Raw genomic sequence first — 6,311 nt, forward strand, 5'->3', positions numbered from 1 at the left:
AACCCGGGTCTCTGCAGTGACAGTGCAGTGAATTTTCCCCTGGACCACCGGGGGCTCCCACCTCTGAATGTATGTTAGCATTGAAGTATTGTTAAAAAAAAAAAAAACTTGAGTTCATGGTGTGTATTTTAAGTGTGCTGCTCTTAGGAATGTTGAAAACAAATTTTGATTTTTCAAATGAGTAGCCCCTTGGTAAAAGGAATGAGAAGTAGCAAATTGATTTGACTCTTAGGGAATGACTCTTGTGTGGTGATAGAATGCATTGTTTAGTCCAGAAATAGCAATATGACACTGGGGAACATAGAGATGGTTGAGAAGCAAAATCAGTTCAAGGGAAACGTGTTAGTGAGACAGCAGTAAGTGTGCAGCTGGGAGGGAAGGAAAATAGCTAGTAAATTTCCTAGGGAAAAGAAAGGAACTATTGAAAAAATGTGTTAGAGGTTTAGAAAGTACTAATGTAACAGTGGGAAACTGAATTAATTTTGAAGTAGAATTTCTAAACTGTATGTTGTATTTGCACATATAAAAATGTGTAAACAGTTTTCTGTTTGTGTAAAATATTGTGTGTGATTAGAGAGAGAGAGAGAGAGAGAATATGTGTACTTTGTCACTGAACTGTACATAAATGAAGGTTAAAATTTGGGTTTGAGTTCTTTTCAGCCTTTTGGTCTATTGTTTCTGGTGTCAGAAAAATCCCTTTTCTGGGGCTGTGCTCTGTGGTGCACTGTTGGAGGAACTTTATTCTTAATATATTTTCAAGCAGAATTTATTATTGGAAACCCTAGGCAACTGTTTTGTCTAGAGCAGAAACTCCCTGATGTTGTGTATGCACAGAAAGTACAATTTTGGAGTTGGTTTCAATTTTTATTCTTTTTTTAAAAAATCATTATTTTTAATGATGACTATCTTCTCGTACCAAAAATGATGTAACGTGGAGTTTAACGGCTATTTTCCAATTTCTAACTTCAGTGAGTGTAGTTGGAGGAAAAGAGAGTCATAAATGCGCTGAGTAGAAGTAAACCTTCTGGGCCCTTCCTGTCCAGCTACTTTTTCACTGAGACATGGCCAAAACACAGTGAGGTGTATTCTGGTTTGGGTTAAGATTTTGCTAGACACCAGCTCTTGCAGTGGAATTTGGGTGTACTGGATTCCTTTGAAAATCCAAGTGTTAAATAGCACTTACAACCAGTGTTGAACTTGGTTTCAGTTGAAGCTCAACAGTGGTGTCTAAGCTAAAGAACACATATAAGTAGCTAAAGGAGAAGCAGCAGCAGCAGTTGCAGCTACTTATCACTAGGGATCAAGAGACATTTCCTCTTAAGGGTATTTTAAGCTAAAAATACATAGGAAATATGTGGAAAAACCCCCCAACTTTAAGATCTTGAAGCTGTGTATAGCTTTTTAAAGGGTCTGAACAGTTATGTAGATAATCCACAGAGATTATGGGAAAACCAGATCTCTGAGTCTGTTTAGGATTTTGAATTACTTATTCTGGGGAATGAATCAGGAAAATTTTTACACCTTGTTATTTCAAAAAAACTAACTTGATGATTTTCTTCATCTCTGAAAGAAAGAACACATGTTGTCTGAGGAAGTGTAGTGGGGTTTTTTTGTTTGTTTTTTTTACTTTTGTTTATAATTCAATCCTTGTTCTTCACACAAGAACTGTTTTGCTATAGCAACTTTACTAGCACTCAGTAGAGTTCATACATAGGTTGTAAACAATTTTTTTTGTCTTTGTAAACAGCTTCAAAGCAAAGATTTTGTCATGGTTGGATAGAACTGCACATCGTAGGATCAGCCATTAGACCTGAAGACAGACTAATTAGATGTCTGACTTTTGCTGCATGGTATTAAGACTTAAATTCTAGCACACCTAAAGTTCATGCAGTTCTAAGCATCAGTCAATTAGACAAAGGAAAAACAGGTCAATTTTATTAGACCTCATGACTCAGACAGTTGATTACACTGAGAAAACACAGGACTTGGTACTTTAGCAGAAGGTTTGCTTTTGTAATTGACTAACTGCTGCCTCCTGCTCTGTTGACCTTCACTAATTTGTAATATTGTCTGTCATTCTTTATCTGCAGTCGAGTGGGGAGGTTCATATGTAAACATCAACACTGCTAAGGTCAGGGAGGACTGCATCTGTCTCTGTAGCCTGATCATTTTAACTGTGTGTACAGTCAGGCTGCAGGCTTTATGCCACTTAGTTCTGCAGATCTGTCTGAAAATACGCAGTTTTTGTCAGACTGTCACTGTTTTAATAATAATTAAATGAATAGCATAAATAGCTATGGATCATTTAAAAACCTTGATAATATCTTCTGGTACAGTGCCTGTGCTGCCACAGTGCCTCAGGGGGGTTGACATCTCCTGGGAAGTGGCTCTGTTTAAGCGTGTAGGATACAGTAGTTTGATGTATTCCAAAGGGTCCCGTTGTGAATGCTGGGAGACTCTCTCTCTTTGGGGTATCAGTGTAGGGGGTGAAACAGAGAAAACTGCCCAAAACTTTTACTCTCAAAGGTTCCATAAATACTCTCATGTTGTATTTCCCAGTGTTTTGGATATGTCTACATGAAGCGGAAAAGTGTATTGATGATTACAATGGCCTGACAAGGCTCCGATGTTATTAGAAAAATGTTTATTTAGTCTTATTACCAATGCAGCACTTGAATGTTTGCAGTTTTTGAACACATGAGCAGTCCTGTTATGGCAGGACATGGCAATAAAAGTGCTGTAGGATCCCTGTTGTTCCGTACTTCTATAACATCACATTTCTGCTGCAGAATTCTTGTAAATAAGAATATTTCTTTTTTCCTTCCTCTAAATAGTTATGAAGCTTCAGTTCTGTTTGTGATATATCCCATATCCTGATGATTTTTAGCACAAGCTATTTTTGGTAATAACTGTATTAAATGTCCTTATTTTAATTTCATCTCTTTGTTCAACATAGCAAGCTTTCTATTTCAGCAAATGATTCTTCTTCCTTTGATGTTTCTTTCCTTCAGATGTTTGTATCCACTTATTTTCTTTTCCCCTTACTTCACCTTGGCTAAGCTGGTGTACATGATAGCCTTTTAAGAGTTTTTCCAAAATTCGATTTGTCCTCAAATTCGTCCTGTGGCCTCTTACACTGATACTGCTTAGCATAAAGATTTTTTTTTTTTAGTTGACTAGCTAAGTATCAGAAATCTTGGTGCTATCACTTTCCTTGCAAATAACTAGTTCCTTCTTTGCCCTGTTATGAAATGGACAATCCAAACATAATTTTTTACTTCCTTGCTCTATATCCTAGTGAGCTGTCCCATCACAAGCTTCTTTCGAGTATTAGTATTCTGAGTTATTTTGTATGCAGAGGTTCTGGTTTGACTTTTTTTCAAGTTGATTTGCAATGTAATTTGTTTGTATCCCAAAGCTTCCTTGTTTTGGAAACAGCGTATACATTCATAACCCCTACTGACATCGTATCAGTCAGGAATAAAACTGACACATATTCATATTGGTAAAGATTATGATTGAGAATACTAAATTAGTGTGTTTTGCCTAACTGTATTTTCAGCAAGAAGTACAAAAACAAAGGCAATGGATGTTTCAAGGTCTGGTTGTAAAGCAGTCTTGAATGTATGGAAAGAAGATGAGTGCACTAATGGACAATCAGCAGTTTCACTTTGCCAAAATTCAGTGAAAGTGTTTTTAATGGTAGTGACCTACCTGATCCTCCCTCCAGCATTGCTGCTTCAAAACGATCTTCAGAAAGCAGTGCTAACACGTGTAGAATGCTGAGAAGTGCTAAACCCCATTCTGCATGTCATGATGACTAATTGAAAGAAACAGCTTGATGAATTTTCTAGTTCAGTAGTCCAGCTTTTTCAGAGAAACAGCATTTCTGAAACAAGGCAAGCTGAGACCAAAAAGTTATTGCCTCTAGCAGTAGATCTTTGATCTGGCTCTGACTGATGTTGCATAGCTGTGAATTCCTCAAGGTGATGAAACATCAGTTCTGAGCTGTATTACTTGCATATCTGGATGATGAAGCAGAAAAATAATCTGTGTACATATTTAACCCTGAAGCTGTTCTTACACTGCATTTCTTTGAGCACAGGCTCATGTTTATTCCTTTCATTGTTTTCTTCAGAGCAGTGCTGTTTGTGCATTTGCGAACCTTAATGGTGAGATACCTTCTTCAGTGTCACCAAGCGTCTCTCCTGCCTACCACGGAAGTGTAGATGAAAGGAAACTACTTGGTGCCCTTGAGAAACTGCAGTAAAATATTGTCCTTCTGTGTCAAATTTGTGCATTGTAAGAGTGCTAAAAGAGAGCAAGCATTCCACAGTTCTCTGTGAGCTGAGGAGATGGTGGTAAGATCAGCAATGAAGGATACTGTAAGTTCCTCCTACAGCTAGTGAAGAGAAGGAAAATCTTCAAAAAGTTCTGTCCTAATAGTTGTATGATTTGTCATAAAACAGTTATATAAATTGCTTGTACTTTCTTGAATGTTATTTTCCTGCAACAGCCAGATGATATTTATCTCCCTGCCATAGTAACATTGCTGTAGTGATGTGCAGATTAAGAGTGAAAGGAAATGAAAGCAAGGTCAGCCCCCAAATGAAAAAGCATTCTGTTTCAACAAGCCCTTTCTTTGTTCCCAGACAGAAGGGAAAGCTTTTTTCATTTAAACTATGCTTAATCTTAGTGACAAGTGACTGAAACACAGAGTAAAGCAGAGAGAGAGTTGTAATGGGGTTAGTTCAGTTTGGCCTGTATTTCCAAGATTTGATCAAAAACTGATTAAGTAATTTGAGGGGGATCAGTTGTTTTGTTTTATTTTGTTTTGTTTCATTTTTAACAAATAGTAATTACAATTGATAAGAACCTTGTCACAACTCCCTAAGCTTACGAAATATTGTGTGAGATTTGGGTACAACATTGGTACAGATTGTAAATAAATAATACATTATTTATACACTTCATGTCATCAAGAATAGCTTCAAAGTGTTTTGCAAATGACTGTTGCTTATACATAAACCTACACAGTGCATGGCAGAGGCCAAAAGAGTGTAATGCCGTCTTTAAAAATTACTTTGAACTTGCTGATAAACAAGAATGCCTTTATTAGACCATGGTGCAAAGGTGGCAGTGGCTAGGAGAAGAGCTCAGCAGGAACTGGAGAGTCAGGAGGTTCTTGGCAGACTGACATCAGGACTGGGAAAAAGGAGTCTATTAGTAATGTCTGGTGGGGAAAAAATACTGGATGAGAATGAACAGGTGATATTTAGTGTTGTAAACTTCAGAGCACGTGATGTCAGTGTGAGTAAGCGATTGCATTTTCTCAGATAAGTCTCCTAAACCCACTTTTCTGATTCTTAATATGTTGATTCATTCATTTCCCCATTTGATGTTAATTGGTGATGCTGATTTCCCTACCATATTGTCTGAGTTACTAGCAATTCCAGGAGAAAATGTTAGTATTTTAACAATCTTTACGCTCTTAGGCCAGAAATCCCCAACCTCTTTTTCATAGAGACAAACGCTTATGCAGAGCACTGGACAAGTCGTAATTCAGAAAAGAAAAAAAACCCCAACTGAAAATTTGCAGGGAGATTATGAGAGTAAAAGGGAAACTTCAAATGTACAAGCAATTTTTGTTGTAGTGTGCTGTTTTTATGTAAGTGTTGTCTTGCTTGGCTGCAAGTAAATGTCATATGTTATGGTACAATGAAATAGTACTGCTTCTTTATAAATCCAGGGATTAACTCTACTGCTCTGCTTCTCTGGCCTTCTCATCCATAACAGAGGTTTTGAATAGAGGATGCAGCCACGGCCTTGTCTGAGCTACTTGCATTTCCTGAGAGTGTGATATGTTTGTTTCACAGTGTCAGAATACCCCAAGCTGCTTAAGACTTGTATTGAGGAGCTACTAGATACTACTGATGGCTGCAGTTACGTGGATAGTTGTACCTGTGACTTTCCACTCTCTATGAGCCTGTTTTCAAGTAAGATGACACTTTAGGTCAGATGTTCAGCTATGACCCAGGCCTTGTCCAACAGAGTCAAATGAGACTGATGAGTAGGGAGATCTGTTGTCATCTTCTCAGTTTCTTTTGACTTTTGTACTACAAGGGTGCTTCGAAACATAATATCTAAGAGGTCCAGGATGGGGGTTTTTTTCCATTTATTTCAGTTTTCTAAGTATAATCCTGCAATTCTTTGTTTTAGTGAGTCACCAGTGTGAAATACCTGCATTTGTCATAAGTATTTTCTCCATAGATCAGTTTGGGCGTTGCAGCACATGGATAGATAGATGTAGC

Source organism: Empidonax traillii, unplaced genomic scaffold (genome assembly GCF_003031625.1).
Source record: "Empidonax traillii isolate 1590-97213 ecotype Southwest subspecies unplaced genomic scaffold, ASM303162v1 scaffold7:size3022706, whole genome shotgun sequence".
Lineage (NCBI taxonomy): Eukaryota > Metazoa > Chordata > Aves > Passeriformes > Tyrannidae > Empidonax > Empidonax traillii.